This window comes from Mandrillus leucophaeus, unplaced genomic scaffold, assembly GCF_000951045.1.
Source record: "Mandrillus leucophaeus isolate KB7577 unplaced genomic scaffold, Mleu.le_1.0 Scaffold767, whole genome shotgun sequence".
NCBI classification, from domain to species: domain Eukaryota; kingdom Metazoa; phylum Chordata; class Mammalia; order Primates; family Cercopithecidae; genus Mandrillus; species Mandrillus leucophaeus.
Genome location: NW_012108330.1, coordinates 690,252 through 712,937, shown reverse-complemented (window position 1 = coordinate 712,937; position 22,686 = coordinate 690,252). Strand labels below are relative to the sequence as shown.

General features: G+C 44.6%; 2 non-coding genes across 2 annotated transcripts; one reads left to right on the top strand and one right to left on the bottom strand.

Annotated features, from left to right (window-relative positions):
• Positions 1-271: 271 nt before the first annotated feature.
• On the bottom strand, positions 272-343 carry TRNAC-GCA. Its single transcript has one exon. It is a non-coding gene; the product is annotated as a tRNA-Cys (tRNA).
• A 15,618-nt stretch (positions 344-15,961) lies between these two features.
• TRNAC-GCA lies at positions 15,962-16,033 on the top strand. Its single transcript has one exon. It is a non-coding gene; the product is annotated as a tRNA-Cys (tRNA).
• The last annotated feature ends 6,653 nt before the right edge of the window (positions 16,034-22,686 follow it).

Genomic DNA, 22,686 nt, shown 5'->3' with positions numbered 1-22,686 from the left:
CAGGATGGTCTCGATCTCCTGACCTCGTGATCCACCCGTCTCGGCCTCCCAAAGTGCTGGGATTACAGGCTTGAGCCACCGCGCCCGGCCTCCTTCGCTCCTTTTCCTTCGTCTTCCCCTCCCAGTCCACAAGCCACTTGGATGAAATTAGTCACCAAATATGGCTAATTTAAACACCTAAAAACCCACCTAATATGTGGGCTGATGGTTACTTGGGTGGACTCAGAATGGTCGAGTTCATAGGGTATCCTGAAGCAGAAAGAAAACCAGTAGGGGGCACCCGGATTTGAACCGGGGACCTCTTGATCTGCAGTCAAATGCTCTACCCCTGAGCTATACCCCCACGGCCCACACAATTTCCAGCTGGCATTATTTCACCATGTTGCAATGCCCGGGTGCCCTACACTGCACAGCAATCCTCGTTCACTCCCACTGAGCCGGGAGGATCTGCTGGCTGCATCCCTCACACCCACGCCTTCTGTCCTCATTTCCCCCGGCGGCTGTTTCCTCCTGGTGGGATGATTCCTCCTCAGGCTCTTGCAGTCGCTGCCTTTTCTTCCATCTGTATGAAATCAGTTATCGCTGGCCCATCTGCTTTTTGTCCTGAGGGTTTATACCTTTTTAAAAATCGCTTTCTTTTAATTAGGAAAACATTCTTATTTTTAAAAGTTGTATGGTTCAGTAAAATCTTCACATAAAATAAAATAGATACAACATTACCGTATTTTAGTAGGAAAAAAGTTTTAGGAAAAAACTCTAACCATAACTTAAATTCCACGACCTCAAATCTAACATGCGCTGTTATACATAGCTTTAAAAAATTAATATTCTCAGATTAAATCCAGGATGGTCACAATTACTAAGAATTTGTTTTGTTTTTATTTTTCATTTTTAATTGCATTTTTATTATTTTCTTTTTACTTCCTTTACTTGTAACATTTCCCTCCTCGAGAAGGATTTGTTGAAAATGTACAGTTTTCTCGTTTTTAAATTATGTAATTTTGGCTGGGCGTGGTGGCTCACGCCTGTAATCCCAGCATTTGGGGAAGCTGAGGCGGGTGGATCACCTGAGGTCAGGAGTTCAAGACCAGCCTGGCCAACATGGTGAAACCCTGTCTCTACTAAAAATACAAAAAATTAGCCGGGAGTGGTGGCTGGTGCCTGTAATCCCAACTACTTGGGAGGCTGAGGCAAGAGAATCGTTTGCACTGGGAGGCAGAGGTTGCAGTGAGCTGAGATCGCGCCACTGCACTCCAGCCTGGGAGACAGAGGAAAACTCCGTCTCAAAAATACATACATACATACATACATACATACATACATACAGTAATTTCTTCCTTTACTATTTGTGTGTTAGTAAAAAAAAAAAAAGTTTACGGCATGGTAGACATATCCTTTTGGCTGTCAGGGCCCTCGAACCATGTCATTTCAAAATAAAATAATGTCATGATGCTTTGATGAGCTGAGAATTTGAATAATAAAGTTGTGTACTCACACTGTATTGTTAGGAAAAGCTTTTTGAGGACTGAAGAAAAATAACCTCCGACCTAGAATCCTGAACCTAGGTAAACCGATAGCCAAACTCGCGGGCGAAATAAAGCCGTTCCAGATGCACACCACCTAGGCGCGTGTATTAGACCGGAGACTCCCTGAAGGAGCAGCCAGGGAGAGCCAAGGGGAAGCCGGGGACGCCCCGCGCCGCCGCAGCCTCCCCGGTCCCCAGCGGAAGGTGCCCTTGGTCACTAGGCCCTTCCTCGCGAAGCCCGCAGGCATCTCCAGCCGCGCGCAACCCTGAGCGCTCCCGTCGCCACCCACCGAGGCACAGGTGCCTTCTCCGTGAGCCGGGCCCCAGGCACAGCCACTCAGCTCTGCAACAGCCCCACGCGTCCCCAGCCCGCCCTCGCCGCCGCACCCTGGGGAGCCACCCGTACGCGTCACAGCCCCCACCAGCTCCGGCGCTGGGATTACAGGCGTGAGCCACCGCGCCTATCACTTGTTATTCCCTTGCTAGTTTTCCTAACAGTCCTTATTAGGTCTGCATTAGAGTAATATTGATTTTTGTTAATGATCCTCTCCCTCCCTAGGATAGAAGCCCCACGAAGGCATAAATTTAATCTGTGTTGTTCTATGTTCCCGGTGCTTACTCACCAATCAAAAGTATTTGTTGAATAAATGGATGAATAAACAGTAAACAAAGAAAGAGATAATTATGTAGATAAATTTAAACATAAATGTTATATATAAAAATGATAAATAACTACAGTTTCTCAGGTTTAAGAACATGTGGTGGAGAAAGGGTGTAATATACCAGGTAATAATACAAGAAATATGAGAGTTCTGAGGGAAGTTAAAATACTCCAAATTCCCTATCTTAGTTTACAAGTGAGAAAAATATATTATTAGAAAAATTGGGCCAGGCACAATGGCTCATGCCTGTAATCCCAGCACTTTGGGTGGCTGAGGCGGATGGATCACCTGAGGTCAGGAGTTCTAAACCAGCTTGACCAACATGGAGAAACCCCATCTCTACTAAAAATACAAAATTAGCGGGGTGTGGTGGTTCATGCCTGTAATGCCAGCTACTAGGGAGGCTGAAGTAGGAGAATTGCTTGAACCCGGGAGACGGAGGTTGCAGTGAGCTGAGATGGGGTCATTGCTCTCTAGCCTGGGCAACAAGAGCGAAACTCACTCTCAAAAAAAAAAAAAAGAAAGAAAGAAAGAAAGAAAAATTAAGTATACACATTGAAAAGTACTGCGTAACCACTAAAAAATAAAGTAAAATAAAAATACATAACTTACAAACCCATAGGGATGGGAGTAGATTTTTTTTTAAGTAATCCAAAACAAAATAGTAAGAAGGATGAAGAAGAAGGTAGAGAAGGTAGAAGAAGGAAAAAAGAAAATGAAAAAGGCAAAATGATAGGAATAAGTTTAAATCTATTAGTAATCACAAAAAAATCGACAAATTAAACTCAAATACATCCACAGCTAGCCATTCATAAGATATTTTCTCAAAGCATAAAAATAAAGGTTAAAAATAAAGTAACTGAAAATGAGTGACCAAGAAAAGATATCAGAATATTTATATCAGAAATAAAAATTTATAGCAAAAGAAATCATTAATGGAAACAGAGATTTTGCATTATAATAAAAGAAAAAAAATCCTTCAAGGTATAACAATCATGCCAAGTCTTGAACTATCTAAAGCAAAAATTGACAAAATTACTCAAAAACATTATAAATCCCCAATCAGAGATTTCTATATGACTCTGTCAGAAACAGATCAAATAGGTGAAAATATGAGTAAGGCTAAAGGATATTTTAAAAAATAAATAATAAAATTACCAAGAATATATATGTGTAAATATGTTAAAATCTCTCTTGCCCTCTCTAGAGGACAAGAAAGATAAGAGAGAGAGAGAGAGAGAACCACAATCAACAAATACAGCAAATATACTGTTAAAGCACTCACAGAATATTTACAAAAACTGAGCAAATACTAAGATAGAAAATAAGTCTTTAAAAAATTCTGCCAGGCACAGTAGTGCAACCCTGTAGTCAATCCCAGCACTTTGGGAGGCCACGGCAGGAGGATCACTCAACCCCAGGAGTTTGAGACCAGCCTGGGCAACACGGCAAGACCTACAACAAAAACACAAAAACTAGCTGGGCTTGGTGGCACGTACCTGTAGTCCCAGCTACTTGGGAGGCTGAGGAGGGAGGATCACTCAAGCCTAGGAGTTCCAGGCTGCAGTAAGCCGTGAGTGCACCACTGCACTCCTGCCTGGGCAGCAGAGTAATAACCTATCTCAAAAAAAAAAAAACATCTAAGGAATCACCATTGTATGACCACAATGCAGAAACATCAGGAAACTCTAATAATATAAAAATGCCACATATGTTCAAAAACACACTACCGAAAAACGACAATGTAAACATAACAAAATACTGTATAGGAAAGATTTCTTTAATGCAGCATTCAAATAGATATGTTTGAAGATGAAAGAATATTCATGAGCTGATCATTCAACATAAGATTATAGAAAAATAACAATAAAGCCTAAAATACTATGAAGGAAATTTAAAAGATACAAGGAGAAAAAAAGATACAAATCAAGAAAACAACAGAGAAGAACAAATCCAAGAGTTAGTTATTGAAACAAATCATAAATCAGACAAAGCTCTGGCTAAATTGATCAAGAAAAAGACAGAACATACAAATAAAAAACAAGAAGAGGCCAAGCGTGGTGGCTCATGCCTGTAATCCTAGCACTTTAGGAGGCTGAGGCGGGTGGATCACAAGGTCAAGAGATCCAGACCATCCTGGCTAACATGGTGAAACCTCGTCTATACTAAAAATAAAAAAAGTAGCTGGGCATGGTGGTACGTGCCTGTAATCCCAGCTACTCCAGAGGCTGAGGGAGGAGAATCGCTTGAACCCAGGAGGCGGAGGTTGCAGTGAGCCGAGATACCGCCACTGCACTCCAGCCTGGTGACAGAGCAAGACTCCGTCTCAAAAAAAAAAAAGAAGAAAAAAGGAAAAGGGATACAAATACAGATAATGGAGAAATGCAAATTACGAGCTACCATAAACAAGTTTATAACAACAATTAAATATGTGTAACTATAAAATTGTTACATAATTTCATCTTATGTACTCAGATGAAATTTATATCTTTTAAATAAATTTAATAAATGGTCAAAAATTTCATTTAAAAATGGACAAAACAAAGACGGCTTTATAGATGATTTCTACAAAACTTTTGTGAACAAATGTGAACCTGGGCTGGGTGCAGTGGCTCACACCTGTAATCCCTGAACATGGGGAGACTGATGGAGGTGGATGGCTTGAGTCCAGGAGTTCAAGACCAGTCTGGGCAACATAACGGGACCCTGTATTTACTAAAAATATAAAAACTTAGCCAGGCATGCTGGCACACACTATGGTCCCAGCTACTCTGGAGGCTGAGGCAGGAGGATAGCTTGAGCCCTGAGAGGTGGAGGCTACAGGGAGCCATGATCATACCACTGTACTTCAGTATGGGTGACAGTGAGACCTGTCTCAACAAGAAACAAAACAAAAACAAAAACATCAACTGTGAACCTGAAATAGCCAAACTTCAAGATGGATCCTGAGTGGCTAACTGGAACTAAATGTAACACGGAGCCAAGCCACCATTTGCCGACTAGGGGGTCATGCAAAACCCTTAGCTTTTCTCCCAAAGCCCACATCTTTTTATCTTTGTGGCTTTTCTCCCAAAAGCCCACATCTTTTTATCTTTGGGACTTTCAGAGCTCATGTGCCTCAGCCACTCAGGGCTGACGTTTGTCAACCAATCAAAGCTCAGCTCTATTGACCGACCAGAATTCCTCTGTATCAACCAATCAGTAGTCAGCTGGGTGACAACAGGATCCTGTATCTACAAAAAATACAAAAAATTAGCTGGGCGTCGTGGTGTATTGATCAATCAAAACTCAGCTGCCTCAATCAGAACTACACAAGTTTCAAGCTTTCATTTGCATAAACGGACCTTACAGAGAACCTGGGCAGAAACTTTTGTGTAAAACCCAGCCTTCCTTTTGGTCTCTGGAAGGCATCTTCATTTTACATCAGAGGGTATGCCTCCCTGGTTTGCAAAATGTTCCTGGAATAAAATCTGTTTCCTCCAAAGTCCTTTTTCAGAGAGCTTTTGTTCACACTTTCAAGAAACAGACCATTCCTGTCTCTCCCAGATGGTAGGAAAAGAACTACCCAATCTATTTTATAAGGCTAGTATAACATCATCTCCAAAGTCAGACAAAGATTGTGCAAGAACATACAGATATAGATACAGATAAACTCCACTTACAAAATTAAATGTAAAATTCCTTAATAAATATTAGTAAATTAAACCTAACAATGTTTTTTAGAAATAATTTATTATCAGGGAGGGTTTATTCTAGGAATACAAGGATGTTTCTTCACTAGCAAATTGGTTAATGTAATCCATCACATTAATATATTACAGGAGAATAATTATATGATCTCAATAGATGACGATTTGATAACATTCAATATATATTCATATTTTATTTTTTTAAAAAGCTCATAGCAAATTAAGAATAGCAATAAATTTCCTTCACCTGGTAAGCAGAATTCACCATGAACCAATAGCAAACATAATACATGAGAAGCTATCCTGTTAAATTCAAAAACAAGGACGCCCACCATCACTCTTACTATTCAACATCATATTAGACATCCTAACCTCTACAATAAGAAGATACATTAAAAAAATAAGGACTGAAGAGAACAACTGCTCTTTTTTCAGATATTATGATTGCCAACATTTAAAGCGTAAACAAATTATTAGGGCAACATCGTTCAGCAAGATTACTGAGTGCAAAATTGATCTATAACAATGACTATCATTCCTCACAAACCTGCAGTAATCAACTAAATAATGAATTACAGTAAAACTCCTACTAACAACAAAAACAAAAACTATAAGGTAACTAAAAATAAAGTAATATATGTGTAAGCTCTTTACAGACAAAATGATAAAATATTACTGAAGGATATAAAGGAAACCTGAATTAATGGAGATGATACCATATTCACAGAATAGGAACTCAATATTATAAAAATGCCAGTCCTCTCCAATTTATTATTTTGTTTGATGTAATTAAAGCAATAGTTAAAAAGGATTTTAGTAGAACTTGAAAAAACAATATAAAATAAAGAACAGCAGGGGTTTAAGACTTGCCATGACAATTTCAGATATGAAAACAAGAAGTTAGGGACTCGTTCTACCAGATGATGCGACTTATAAAGGGATTTAAACTGGTGAAGCATAGCAACAGACAGACAAACAAATGGAACAGAAAATGTGCCCCACGCATAGGTGGGAACTCGGTATTGGAAAAGGGTGAATGTATGTCCTGCTTTACTTGGGACAGTCCCAGTTTATGCTTATTGTCCCAGCACAAATGTGAATAACATTCCCTTTCACTCTTATAAGTTTCAGGTTGGGGTTGGGTGTGGTGGCTCACGCCTGTAATCCTAGCACTTTGGGAGGCTGAGGTGGGTGGGTCACTTGAGGTCAGGAGTTCAAGACCAACCTGGCCAACATGGTGAAACCCCATCTCTACTAAAAATACAAAAATTAGCCAGGCATGGTGCCGGGTGCCTGTAATCTAAGCTACTCGGGAGGCTGAGGCAGGAGACTCACTTAAACCCAGGAGGCGGAAGTTGCAGTGAGCTGAGATCATGCCACTGCACTCCAGCCTGGGCAAGAGAGCGAGACTCAGTCACAAAAAAAAAAAAAGAAAAGAAAAGGAAAAAAAAAAAGTTTCAGGTTGGATGATTAATATATGGTCCTTCTACATATGATGAAAGTGGAATTACAAACTAGGGCGGGAAAATACTGAATTGTTCAACAAATGACATTGAAATAACTAGTTTTCCATACTAAAACAACACCACCACAACAACAAAAAAACTTAGAATCCTCACCATATAAAAAGGTAGATTCTGGGTGAATTACATAACTAAATGTGGGTAAAAACTTTTAAAATTAAACAACACAAAAGGCACAAACTATTTTTAAAAAGATAAATCAATTTGTCTTCATCAAAATAAAAAGTAAAATGTGATATTTAAAATGAGTAATGGTTGTTTATCAATGGTTAGAGGCAAGATATCATTTGTAGTGTTTCACCAAATTATCTTTACCTGGCTTAAAGACAGCTAGATTGAACCATAGGTTAAATTTCCAAAACTGTTTATTTGATTTCATATTCTTTATTTCCACTAAGCTTAAGAATCGGCCAGGCGCGGTGGCTCAAGCCTGTAATCCCAGCACTTTGGGAGGCCGAGACGGGCGGATCACGAGGTCAGGAGATCGAGACCATCCTGGCTAACACGGTGAAACCCCATCTCTACTAAAAAATACAAAAAAATACTAGCCGGGCAAGGTGGCAGGCTACTGCACTCCAGCCTGGGGGACAGAGCGAGACTCCGTCTCAAAAAAAAAAAAAAAAAAAAAGAATCATAACTTTTTAAACTTTTATTTTTTATTTATTTTGGAGACAGGGTCTCACTCTGTTGCCCAAGCTGGAGTGCAGTGGCACGATCTCGGCTCACTGCAACCTCCACCTCCCAGGGTTCAAGTAATTCTCATGCCTCAGCCTCCTAAATATAGCTGGGACTACAGGGGTGCACCACCATGACTGATGAATTTTTGTATTTTTAGTAGAGATGGGGTTTTGCCATGTTGCCCAGGCTGGTCTCAAACTCCTGACCTCAAGTGATCCACTTGTCTCGGCCTCCCAAAGTGCTGGGATTACAGGTGTGACCCACCACGCCCAGCCAAGAATCATAACTTAAAGGTCAGAAGGAATGGCAGCAAATGTTTGGGGAGTCTGGCAGATAGTTATGAATATTCCTATTAAAGGAACCCAGAAATTAAATGTCTTACTAAAGACTGCTCTCAGCATTCACTCGGATAATACATTGACAAGTCCTTAAGTCTAGAGAGGTGAATATTCCAACATGGGAGACACTAGTGAAGGAATTTCTAGTCCACTCTTTAACTCTGGGAGGTATTTCTTTAGACTGAATTGTAGCATTCAAATGTAGTTTCAAAATATGCCAAATAATACACCATTGATTCCTTTCTATACCATGGATGAAGAAAATCATCAAGCATAGAGAATAAGCTAGATACTCAACTATCCAACTGTATGCACCACAGACAGGTCTTCTTAATCAAACAACAACAAAGTATGGTACCGAAGCCCTGGTGTGATAAATTTTGGGTATTCAAAATACATGTATGCCTGAGATATTCCTCTTGAGCCATGCCTCTCCATGTCACAGAAATGGTCCTTATCAGCATTTTGAAGAAAGATTTTCATCTCCTCTCTCATTTCAAACACTCGTGAAAGCACTCTTAGTGACACAGGATTTTTTTTCCATGCCAGTTCCCCAACCAGAAACCTCTGTGGCCCGTGGCTCGGGCCACTCGGCCCAGCAGGCTGCACTCAGCCCACACTACTGCCCTGGATCCCATACCTCCAAAGGCGATCCAGGTGCGGAGTGGCCAGGGGTAGGTGAGCAAATGAGTGTGGAGTCTGGCCACTGTGCACAGCCAGGCACGCCAGCTGCTGTGGCAGTGGGCAGCTCCAGGCACCAGCACGGGCACCAGCTCTGGTTCCATGCAAGGTTGCAGCTGGACAAGACGTATGGCAAGCAGCTTCTACTTGGGGCACTGTTGTCTGGACAGGGGAAACGCCATGGCACCCAAAAGCTTGGAGATGCCATAAGCCACAGAGCCCCAAAAAGGGTGTTACAGCCCTAGTTCTGGGAGCCCCTAGGTCTGAGCTCCCTTAAGGGCCACCGCTCTTCTCTCCTGTTGCCTGCAAACTGGCGAGCCGGAAGGCATGTTTCAGCCCTGCTTGTGTCTGTTTCAGCCCTGTTTGTGTCTGTTTCAGCCCTGTTTGCGTCATAGCTCTTTCAGTCTTGCCATTCGGTGGGTCCCCAGTTCTTGTCCCATGTCCAGGAAGATTGAGGTACATGGGCAACTGGAGGGTGAGCAAGGTAGAAAAGAGTTTCCTTGAGCGAGAGAACAGCTCAATGAAGACCCGAAGTGCGTAGCTCCTTCCTGTAGTGGGTAGTCTGGCCATCTGTCCAAGTCTGGCTGAGTCCAGGGTTTTCATGGGTTCAGAAGGGAGGAAGTATGTGCTGACTGGTCCATGGGTGACCATGGGTGGCCCAGGAAAGCACCATAAGTTCTCACTCTCTGCCGAGGGCTGCACTCAGAACTGACAGCCTGGCCCCCAGGCTTCAGGCCATCCCTGACTTGATGGTGGGCGAGGACCTGCCCCTTTCTACCCAAAAACCTGTCTGCCTCCTGCCATAGACATGCCATCCATGGCACCCAGGCTGTTCATGCCAAGGGCACCTGACAGGCCCACACTGAGCCACCCCCAGTCTCCGTGCTGTGCTTCTCAGTGTCCAAAGTCTGGAGGGGGCTGAGGCGGCAAGGAGCTGGCATGTCAGCACCACCCCAAGTACATGCACACACACCCAGCTGGGTCATGACAGTGCCCAGGCTCAGCCACAACTTTGCTCTGCACTGGAGCAGCAGGCACTGGGAACGGGGAGAGGCCTGGGAATGGAGGCAGGCACTTTCAAGCCTGAGGGAACATGGGTTTCCTGGGCCCCTAAGACCGCAGGGATGCCTAGGTCCAGAGCCCTGGCTGGGTGGCTGCCCCTGTACCTGGGAAGGTGGGGCTCCCACCCCGTCAACTCAGTAGGAGGCAGGGCTCCCACCTGTTCCTGCCCCCCCACCTCCCCCACACACACAGGCTCTGCAGAGTGCACACCTGGGCTGCGCCTATCCCGCTGCAGTTGGTGTCTTTGCAGCAGCTGCTCCAGACGGGCCACTGCTGCCATCATTAGTGGCCAGCACACATCAAAAAGCAGAATCCTGTCCTCTTTCCCTGTTGCTTTGGCCAGGAGGTGAAAACAATATATGTTTAGAGATGGCAGGGATGCCTAGGTCCAACAATGGCAGCCTAGGCTGCCATTTTGTCAGTGCCAGTTTTCACTATTTCCTTCCACAGTGATCAAGAAACATATTTTCTCTGCAAATGAAACAGTGGGTGGATTAACATTTAGGAGCAGGCTCTCCTGTGTGGCACTGCCCTTGGTGGCTGCATCCAGCTGGGCCTGGTGAAACTGATACCCACACACTTTTTCTAACATCAATGTACCTCATCGGATAAGCATGAATCACATGGAAAGCATCTTCTCCAGAGCAGAGGTTGTCAGTGATGAGCAGAACAAACAGTTCAGAAGCACTTTCCTCGCATCTGGTTCAGACTCTGCTCATCAATAATTTCATCCAGAATTAAGCAAAGTATTTGTTACTGCACCCACAGATCATAAGAGATCAGTTGCACTGTTCATCTGAAATGCAACAATCACCAGTTTGCTCTGTCTTTCTGTCTCAACTTGATCTCTATCATTAACTTCATACCTGATTTATCATCTTCTTGGGGAAAACTGATTTATAGTAACTTTTACTATTCCTGGAATACAGTAGCATCCACTCTTGGCCCCTGCCAACCAAGTCTCTTCTCTACAGTCAGAGAAATGGAGGCTGCATTTCTGCCCGAACTTTCTGTGAGATATTACTGGTCATGACAATAAATTCTCCCTTTTGGGTTCCGCTACCCTCAGGTTAATTTTGTTACTTGCAGCACAGTTCATTCTTTGCGTGAGATGAATCTGCCTTAGCACATTTCTATGGAGAAAGAGGCATTGAAGATAGAGGAGAGAGAGCTAGGAGGAGGTTTGCTGAACCAGGAGCTAAAGTCAAGAGCTGGTGTGCATAGAAGCAACAGCATGAGAGAGGGGCGACCTTTAACAAAGAAAGGACAGTAGAGGGGAGGGAAGATGGAGTGTGGATGGGGAAAGACAGGGAGTCTTTTGATGGCGTGAGGCGTTGAGGGAGCAGAGGCCAAAACCAGTTTAATCTGGTCATTGCTGTATCCCAGCATCTAGCACAATGTCTGGAGCATGAACATACACTGAAATGTTAGTTAAAGAAATGAAGGAGGTCAGGCCAAGTGGCTCCTTACTTTTTCTGACATAGAAGGCAAGGTCAAGCACTGCTTCCTGTGAGTGAGATGAGGAGGAGGGTAGAGGGCTGGGGCCTGGTGGCGTTGCTAGAGAGTCCCCTGCCCCATAATAATACTTCCCCTGACACTGACTGCACACCTGTGTCCCCGCAGTGGAGGATCCCTTTCCAGGTCAGTTCTAGAAAAACATGGATGACTTTGACTTTGTTTTGTTGTTGTTGTTGGTTTGTTTTTGCTTTTGTTTTTGTTTCTGAGACAGAGTCTTGATCTGTCACCCAGGCTGGAGTGGTGCAGTGGCATGGTCTCGGCTCACTGCAACCTCTGCCTCCAGGTTCAAGCGATTCTCCTGCCTCAGCCCCCCAGTAGCTGGGATTAGAAGCACACACCACCATGCCTGGTTAATTTTTGTATTTTTACTAAAGACAGGGTTTCACCATGTTGGTCAGGCTGGTCTCGAATTCCTGACCTCAGGTGATCCGCCTGCCTCGGCCTCCCACTGGGATTACAGGCGTGAGCCACCACACCCAGCCGCTTCTCTTTTTATAAGGATGTTAGTCATATTAGGGCCCACCTAATCCTGTGTGACTCAACTTGATTACATCTGCGAAGACCCTCATTCTAACTAGGTCACACTCACAGGTACTGGGGGTAGGACTTGAACATCCCTACATGGAAGGCCTGCCCTCTGCTGGGACATGCGGAAGCAGCAGCGGAGTCTTGGATGTGGCGCCAAGAGCTAAAAGGTGCCAATTAAGTATGTTAATATGCAAGGGGTTATATCTTCGGCGGCATTCGGCTGCAGATCCAGAGGTCCCTGGTTCAAAGTCACATCCACCTTGTTTACTTGCTATTTTTATTCACAAAAGGTGGCTGAGAAAGTAAAACTGAGCTAAGAGAGAGAATAAAAACATGCTCAAATAACACTGGGCGAGACTAAAGACAGCTATAAAGTCACAGGAAAGACCATCTTTCCTGGACACACCACAGCTCTAAAACGTCACGACAGTCTCCTTTGAGAGATTACTATTTTCTTAATTGCTGAGAAATCTTGTTCTCTAAAACCATAGACTGTCAGAAACTTTGAAATATTATCAGGAAGAATGAAACAGCGCACTTAAAAATTGTTTAGATTAAAACAACTCAAATTTATTCTCATACAGTTCTGGAGACCTGGAATCCAAAATCAATTTCAATGGTCTGAAATCAAGGTGTCAGTGGGGACATACTCCCTCCAAAGGCTCCAGGGGAGAATGTGTTTCCTTTCCTTTTCCAACCTCTAGAGCTGAAATTGTACTGTCTTGCCTGGAGGACACAAGTTGCTTTGAGGCAGAGAAGCAGCCTCAACTTCTGAGCCATGTACAAAACTTCAGATAAGAGGCTTCTGGACACAGCATCTCGTGTCTATTTCAAGGTGTAGTATCTGGGAAACAGAAGCCCAGGCCCACGGTGCAGCCCACACCCAAGGCCCATCTCCACAGCCACAGCCTTGCTTTGCTTAGAGTCCGCTTCACTGAAATTTCCCCAAGCCTCCAGCCTTGCCCCAAAGCCTGTTTGTTTGTTTGATGAAGCCCCCCGGGGTTCCTTGGTGCACACTCTCCCTCAATGCAGGGGTGAATAAACTTGACTTTGTCTACCGTGATGCTAAGAGGCTGGGGCTGGCACAGTGAGGCGACATCACCACCTCATCTTCTGCTGGCCTGCATGAGTTTGGATGAAGACAGAGCCCCAAGTAATCTTCTGGTCCTGACCACTGCACCCCTAGCAAGGGCTCTGGGACTTTGCCCTGCTCAGCCCTCTACTGGGATTTAACTCTTTGTGATGTTTCCCCTCTTTTTCTCAAATAGACACATACCCTTTCTTTAACCTGTGTCCCTTTTTCTCTTTCCTTTCCCAGGCACTCTTTTTATTTATTTTAACTTTTAATTTTGTTTAGAGACAGGGTCTCGCTCTGTTACCCAGGCTGGAGTGCAGTAGTGCAATCACGGCTCACTATAGCCTCGAACTCCTAGGCTCAAGCGATCCTCCTGCCTCAGCCTCCCAAGTAGCCAGGACTACAGGTGCATACCACCATGCCTGGCTAAATGTTTCATCTTTATTTTTGTAGAGGTGGGGTCTTGCTACATTGCCTAGCCTGGTCTCAAACTCCTGGCCTCAAGCAATCCTGCCTTGGCCCTCCAAAGTGATGGGATGACAGGCTTGAGCCACTGCACCCAGCCCAGACATTTCTTCATCAAGATGTGCTCTATTTCAGAGGTCAGGAAAAGATAGCCCACAGCCAAATCCTGCCTGCTTTCTGTTTTTGTAAATAAAGTTTTACTGAAACACAGCCACACTCATTCATTTACTTATTGTCTATAGCTGTTCTCAAACAACAGCAGAGCTGAGCAGCTGCGACAGAGACCATCTGGGCCACCGAGCCGAAACACTTACTATCCAGCCCCTGGAAGAAAAGTCTGCTCACCCAGCTCTGTCTTCACAACTCTGTCAATTCCATTCATTCCTCAACTCCAGGCCAGCTGTCTTCCCTGCCCGCCTGCTATCTTCTACCAAAACTGCCTTCCAATGATACTACTCAGTTGCCAATAAATATATATAAACACTTAGACCACTGCCTGGCACAGAATATGCATTGTGTAAGAGGTGTTATTAGTAGTCTTTTTTTTTTTTTTTTTTTGAGACAGAGTCTCAATCTGTCACCCAGGCTGGAGTGCAGTGGCATGGTCTCGGCTCGCTGCAACCTCCGCCTCCTGGATTTAAGTGATTCTCCTGCCTCAGCCTGCTGAGTAGCTGGGATTACAGGCATGCGCCACCATGCCCAGCTAATTTTTGTATTTTTAGTAGTGACAGGGTTTCACCATGTTGGCCAGGCTGGTCTTGAACTCCTGATCTCAGGTGACCTACCCACCTTGGCCTCCCAAAGTGCTGGGATTACAGGCATGAGCCACTGTGCCTGGCCTATTATGTTTTTTAAATTATTATTGTCCCCTTCCTCTCTCTTTTTAGAACTCTCTTCTCCTCCCTTTGCTTTCAGGACACTGCTCCTTCCCCCTCCTCCTCCTGCCTGGGTGGCCACTCTGTCCTCTGCCCATGTAAAACAAAACTCTCTTCTTCTCATTCCATGGTTCTTGCAGAAAACTCACACTCAGGAAGTCCACACTCAAATTCCTCCTCCTCCTCCCTCCTCTGTCTTCTCCCTTTCCTCTTATTCCTTCCCTCCCCTCTCCTTCCCCTCCCTGCTCCTCTTTCTCCCCTCTTCTTCCTCTTCCCTATTCTCTCCCTCTCCTCTACTTCTCTCTTCCCTTCCTCCCTCTCCTCCTCTCCTTCCTCCCTTGCCCCTTCCCCCTCCTCCTATTCCTCCTAAGTGCTGCGTCAGTGATTGGCACTGCTAACTCTCCAAATCCCCAAGTCAGACACCTGGGAGTGAGCCTAGCCTGCCCTCAGCGGTACTGCCCCTGTATGCCACCTGCAGAGGTAGCATCCGCACTCCTAGTGCCTGGTCAGGCCTGCTCTCCTCCAGCCCAGTTCCTCCTGTACACACCCGTCCTCTGGAATGCCCCCCTCTCCTGCCAGTTCCATTCCCTAAGCCTCAGTTCTCTGTATCCTATGCCCCTCCAAAATAAGAAGTCACTGAACTACAGCATAGTCAGAGGACAAGCAGCTTGCCATGGTCCATGGTTTAAACCCTGGTGCCCACCACCTGCTCTGGCTGATCCCTGGGGCTGGGTCATGGAGTGTGAGGACTGGCTCCAGGGGTCCAGTTCATGCATCAGTTCAAATCCTGGAGTTCCCCATTAGCTTTTCCTTATAGAAAGTGCTTCCCATGTAGTACATTTCTGATCTTCTAAGAGCATATTCTAGCTCCTCCATGGTCTTGGGTGTGTATAAATCTATTCATATGACTCTGTCTATGAAGTCTTTACCATTTTTAAGCCAATAGAAGACAGGGACAAGAGAACATAAAAGAGTCTCTTTTAGTAACAGGGTCCTGAACTCAAAGTCAGAAAGAGTCAACAAGGAGTGTGTGTGCCTGGGAAGAACATTAATGTTGAAACTCTGTTGTCAAATGTGCACTGTGAAGGGCACAGACGAGTGACTCTGAAAGCCCTTCCAGTTCTAAATGCCAGTGTCAGTCCTCTTCCTGAAAGCACAAGGAAGCTGCTACAGGAAGGGGAACTGTCACTTGTTTTGCATCAGAGAGATAAAATTGTAGTTAGGGAGGTTTGGCACTTTGAGGAGGCCCAGCTGGAATGAGCATCTGTGGTAAAATTTTATAGGAATGTTGGGCATGACTGCACAGATATAAAAGGTCTTGCTTAGGCTCACACTTCTGCCAGGGGGTATAGCTCAGGGGTAGAGCATTTGACTGCAGATCAAGAGGTCCCTGGTTCAAATCCAGGTGCCCCCTGCTGTCTTCTTATTTTACTATCCGGAGCTGGTGTTGAAGATTCAGCACCCTTCTCCAATCTTAAATCTCAGGATACTGAGCCTCCCTAAATCTGGGAAAAAGCCAGGAGCAACTTAAAACCCTATCACTGAGCATCACAGTCTCAGAGTGATCAATTCCTTCAACTTGGACTTTTTCACTTACCAAAGGCTTTGTTCTACCTTGCCTGGTTTTGTTTCACTTTTTCTACACGTTTTCATGACCCCAAATCAGTGAAGTGCAGGTAAATGTTTAACGACCAGCTCTGAGGGGGGTGATTTGTAGTGTTTTCCAATTTCACAGAGTGAAAAAAATCCCACCATGGCAAATTTCAAGCTACAAATATGAGATGATGAACATGGAGTTGGGAAGGTGAGCTAACAAATGGCTGTCTGCTGCAAGCTAGCTCAAACATAACACTGCCCCAGTCCACCTTACCGACAGAGGCCTGGGCTCTCTGGCCGTGCTCTATCTTCACAATACCTACTGACATGAGAGCAGTGGTTCTCACTCACCCATTCATCCATGGAATCATTCATTCTTTCGTCATCTGATTCCTACTCAATGCCACACAGGAAAGACAGAGATGAGTAAGAACTGTCTGTGGTGAGTAAAATAGTCCAATGAAGAAATGATCCAAGCAATGAAAAGGATAGATGAACAAAAAAAGAAGGGGCACTATTTTTAAATGAAATGTTCTGTTACCATTAAGATTCTCAACTACATAATCTAAAACGTCTCCTACCTCAAAACACCCAGAAATGCAAGACAAGATACAGTAAATATATATTCTTATATAGAGCTGAGCTCTCATAACAGTGAAGGCTATCTCTGGGGTGGCAGCGGGGGATGAACTAAAACCCAGATAGGTAAATATGAGCTGATCCTGGGAATGCCTGTGGTGGTTGTGGTGAGCTAACCAAGGTGCTTCAGTTTACACAGCCATCTGGGTACAGGAGATTTGGCCTAAGACCTGAGTCTACCTTCTCTTGTACCAAGTCAAACTCTTAGAGAGCCATAATATTAGTAAAAGCATTGGGGGAAAAAAAAAAAAAAAAAAAAGCATCCACTAGCATAAGAACACAGGACATTTTTCTCTTTCTGGGGAGGCAGAGGGCATCGCCCCTGAGAATCCATAACCATACATCTACCTTCACACTTGTTAGGGCTTTGAATTTATACTACCTACATGGTTCAGAAATTCCTCAACCTGAAAGTTAACATAAAAAGTACTCAGGCTAACAATGATTCTAGAGTATCCCCTGGTGGCTCACACCTGTAATCCCAGCACTTTGGGAGGCCGAAGTGGGTGGATCACCTGAGGTCAGAAGTTCAAGACCAGCCTGGTCAACATGGTGAAACCCCATCTCTACTAAATATACAAAAATTAGCCAGGTGTGGTGGTGGGCGCCTGTAATCCCAGCTACTCAGAAGGCTGAGGTGGGAGGATCATTTGAACCCTGGAGGCAAAGGTTGCAGTGAGCCGAGATTGTGCCATTGTGCTCCAGCCTGGGCAACAAGAGTGAAACTTCGTCTAAAAAAAAAAAAAAAAAAAAGTACTCAGGCTAACAATGATTCTAGAGTATCAAACAAGGACATACCCTCAAGCCAGACTGCACAGGATTCCTACTGATAAAGCCTGGCTTAAGATGGCCTTACAATTCAAAGTAATAAATATACAAGGAACCAGCCTATTATGAGTGAGAACCACCAAACAAAATAAAGTCATAAAGTCAGGCCATAGAGTTACCAGACAGATCCTATAAAGTAAGGGTAGTTAAAAATCTTAAAGACATGAGGAATTGAAAGCATGGACACCTATGATTTTTTTAAAGATAAAGCAGATACATCTAACATGAAAAGTGCAGTCACTAAAACTGATCATTTAATTAACATTAAACACACATTAGGCAAAGCTAAAGAGAGATTTAAGAATGAAAGAATGTAAATCTTTTAAAAATTACTAGGAATGAAGCACAAAGGCCTAAAAAAATGAAAAATATGAAAGAGTAACTAAAAGAGATGGTGCAGAATAAAGGGGTCCAACAAATGTCAAATACAAATTCCACAAGAAGAAAGTGTAATGGGAAAGAGACAATATTCATTTCACTTTTATTTATTTATTTATTTTTTGAGACAGAGTCTCGCTTTGTCACCCAGGCTGGAGTGCAGTGGTGCAATCTCAGCTCACTGCAATCTCTGCCTCCTGGGTTCGAGCAACTCTCCTGCCTCAGCCTCCTGAACAGCTGGGATTGGAGGCATGCGCCGCTATGCCTGGTCAATTTTTTGCATTTTCAGTAGAAACAGGGTTTCACCATATTAGCCAGACTGGTCTTGAACTCCTGACCTTAGGTGATCTGCCCACCGTGGTCTCCCAAAGTGCTGGGATTACAGGCGCGAGCCACCATGCCCAGCCTGGGAAGAGGCAATATTAAAAGATATAATAGCTGAGAATTTTCCAGACTTGTACAAAGATGTGACACCTCAGATTTAGGACTCATGAATTCCAAGAAAGATAAATAAAAGATCCATACCTAGTCACATTGCAGCGAAACTTCATGATACCACAGATAAAGAGATGTTGTGTTTTTAGACGGAGTTTCGCTCTTGTTGCCCAGGCTAGAGTGCAATGATGTGATCTCTGCTCACTGCAACTTCTGCCTCCTGGGTTCAAGCGATTCTCCTGCCTCAGCCTCCCGAGTAGCTGGGGTTACAGGCATGCACCACCATGCCTGGCTAATTTGTTTGTATTTTTACTAGAGTCAGGGTTTCTCCAGTTGGTCAGGCTGGTCTCAAACTCCTGACCTCAGCTGATCCTCCCGCTTCAGCCTCCCAAAATGCTAGGATTACACATGTGAGCCACCAAGCCCGGCCAAAGAGATTATCTTAAATGAAGCCAGAGAAGTTAAATCATATGTAAAGGAATAATTAGACTGACAGCAGACTTTTCAACAGCAACAATGAAAGTCAGGAGACAATGGAACAAAATATTTAAAGTGTGAAACAGTTCTCTCCCTAGCTAAACTATCATTCAGGAGTGAGAAAAATGTAAGACATTTTATATAACTGAAAGTATCTACTTCTAAAATATCCTTGCTGAAAGAAATTTTAAAAGTTGTGCTTCAGGGAGAGCATTGAACCCAGAAGGAAGAAGAAAGAAGCAAGAAAAAAGAGTGAACAAAGATAGTGGTGAGCACACTGGTAAATCCAAACAGCATAGATTGTATAAAACAAAAACAATTACTTTAAATGTCAGGAGAGAGTCTTAAAAACAAGATGTAACTAAAAAGAACAACAATTACACACAAGACAGAAGGGGAATAGTGTGATTAAACTCATACTCAAAAAGCTTTCTATCATTTGGGAGAAGATCAGAAATAGTCATTAATATTAGATTCTATTAAACCAAATATGTGTGTAAAGTTACAGACTAACCCCTAAATGAATAGAAAAGGAAAGCATAACTTTCAAATCAGTAGATTAATGATTATGATAGAGATTGTCATATTGGATTCAGCAGCAACAACAAAATCTAGCTACATGCTGTTATGTGACACACATCTGAAAGTAAATATACACAAAGTTTGAAAGTAAAAGGACAGGAAAAGATATATCAAAGAAACACTCGCCAAAATAAAGTTAGTGTAGCTGCAGCAATATCAAACAAAATGGATTATAGACAAAGACTATTATTAGGGAGAGTGTTACTTTCTAATAATAAAATGAACAATTCTCCAGGAAAATACTACAATTCTAAATTTGTAAGCACATAGCTTCCAAATACATGAAGCAAACATTCTCACAAATTCAGGGAGAAACTGACAAATGCACAAACTTGATATGAGACTTTAACACCTCTTTAGTAACTGATAGTTCCAAAGGCAAAAAGATGATAAGCTATAGAAGGCATAAACAACATGACTGATAAGCTTGATTTTATAGCTCTAACTAGATTCTACACCAATATTAGAATATATGTACTCTTTCAGGCAAACATGGAACATTTTCAAACATCTGTTGCACACTTGGCCACAAAGCAGTCTCAGAAAATTCTAAAAAATCAACATCACATACTACATTCTCTGACTATAAGGCAAAACTTAAAAACAAAATGATAACTCATAAAAAAGATTCTCATTTGGAAATTAAAAAGTACTTTTAAATAACCTCACGGATAGAAAAAGAAATATTAATGAAAATCAGAAAATATTTTAAAGTTGTAGCCATTTTTACATGGAGGACTGGCCAGCACAATTTGCCTTTAGATTCATTTGGGAAAAGTGCTGACTAGTTCACCAAAAGTCAATTCACAGAATGACCAGATAGCCAAAAGCCAAATATGGTAAAAGCTAAACCACCGAATATCAATTTGCTAAACAACCAATCTGAATTATTGAATTTTTGTTTGTTTGTTTGTTTGTCTTCGAGACAGGGTCTTGCTCTGTCACCCAGACTGGAGTGCAGTGGTGTAATCTTGGCTCACTGCAATCCCCCTCCACCTCCTAGGCTCAAGCAATTCTCCCACCCCAGCCTTCCAAGTAGCTGGGACTACAGGGGTGCACCTCTGCACCTGGCTAATTTTTGCATTTTTTTGTAGAGATGGGGTTTTGCCATGTTGCCCAGGCTGGTTTAGAACTCCCAGGCCCAAGCAATTCGCCAGCCTTGGCCTCCCAAAGTGCTAGGATTACAGGTGTGAGCCACCGTGCCTGGCCCCAGTCAAGGATTTTTTAAAGATGTGTTTCATCTCCACTCCTGCCTTTGTCTGTGTCCAGAGCCACCCAATAAACCTGGTTCAGGACAGGTCTTCACAACTATTTTTTAACGCACACACACAGGCTGAGGTAAACACAGGTCTGCAGGGTCAAAGGTGCAACTAAAATTTGGGGGATGGGGGTGCTAGGAAGTGTCTCCATAATTTAAATAATTGGCCATCCAGCAAATTTCATGTTGGTGAACTGCTTTTAGTGACTGATGGCCCACAAATGGGGCAGGAAGCCTAGCCAGGAAGTGGAAGTTTGAGTCAAAGAGGTGCCAAGAATCTGCACATGTTAAAACAAAGGTGCATCTTACTTGGATAGAGATTTCTTTCTAAAAGAGTTTACGTTTAAGGCAGGGATCCCCAATCCCTGGGCTATGGCCCAGTACCAGTCCTGGCCTGTTAGGAGCTGGGCAGTGCAGCAGGAGGTGAGCTGCGGGCAAGTCAGGGGAAGCTTTATCTGTAGTTACAGCCACTCCTCCTTGCTCGCATTACCCCTGAGCTCTGCCTCCTGTCAGATCAGCAGGTGCTGGATTCTCATAGGAGCCGGAACCCTGTTGTGAATGCGGGATCCAGGTTGCCGGCTCCTTAGGAGAATCGAATGCCTGGTGACCTGAGGGGGAACAGTTTCATCCCCAAGCAACCCCCCTCCCTGTCCATGCAAAAATTCCCTTCCACAAAACCGGGCCCTGGCCCAAAAGGTTGGGGACCCCTGGTTTAGGGGGTTTTAAAGTTTAGGGATCCCAGGCCGGAGGGTGGGCTGTGGAGAGGAGCTGGGAACAGTACTACATTACTGTAAGGAGCCCACCTCACCTCTGCACGGAGGTGGGACCCGGCCTAAAGCCCAGGCGGGGACTTACCCTGAGACATGTGGCCTGTAGGGCTCTTGAGATGAGAAGTTGGACTTTCAAGTTTCCCCTTTCTGCGAAGTGGGGCCTTGTGATATCTTCAAATCCTTGTTCAGCAGGCTGCGCACACACCGGTCCTGTGTCTAAGGTGTCTCGGGCATGACCGAGGGGGCTCTGCCCGGGTGGGCGCGCGCCTTCCCTCAAAGGCCTGGTCGAGGGGTAGTGGGCATAGTACCCGAGTTCTGGGAGGTGATCACAGTCGGCGCAGCTGCAAAGGCCAGGCCCGGGCGGCTGGGCGAGGAATTCCCTTTCCTTCCCTCCGATATTGCCAGGCAGAGCGCTCTCTGGGCCGTAGGGTCTGGACGGGACTTCCAAACTCAGAGCAGAGTCTCCTCTGCGTGGGACCACACGCTTCCTTTCCCCTCCAGGCTTCTGTCTGGCACAGCAGGCTTAGCTCCGCAGGCCCCCTTCCAGGAGCCTTCTATAAAAATGACCGGGTCCTTCTCCAGACAGGAAAACGAGGCTTGCTGCGCCTCGCCCGCACCCCTGGAGAGCCCCGCTCTCGCCTCGTCCGCCCGGACCAGGCCTTCGAACTCGGGAAGCGCAGGGGGAGGCAGAGGAGGGTGGGCCGCGCTGCCTTTCCGCATCACACGTTTATTTGAGGTCTACCACGTGCCAGGAATAACTGGGGTTACCAGACCAGCAAACAGGCACGCAAAATGCGACACGAAGGTAGGTCATGGCTGTGGCAAGCGGGAGCGCGGGCGAAAGACGTGAGGACGCGCGGGGGCCTGGCAGCTGCTCTGGCCCACCCACGCCCGGCAGGACCCTCGACCCCTTCCATTCCGGGTCGGGTTTCCCCGACCGCGGCCTCTGGGAAAGACGGCTCCCTTTTCATCCCCACCATCAGCCCATGGCACATGGGACGCGCTCAGTGCTGGCTGCGGGAAATGAATGAGTGATGTGCGGCGCGTACCCGCGGGCTTCCACGCCCACAGCCGGCCCGGCGGGTCTCGGCGCGCAACCTCTGC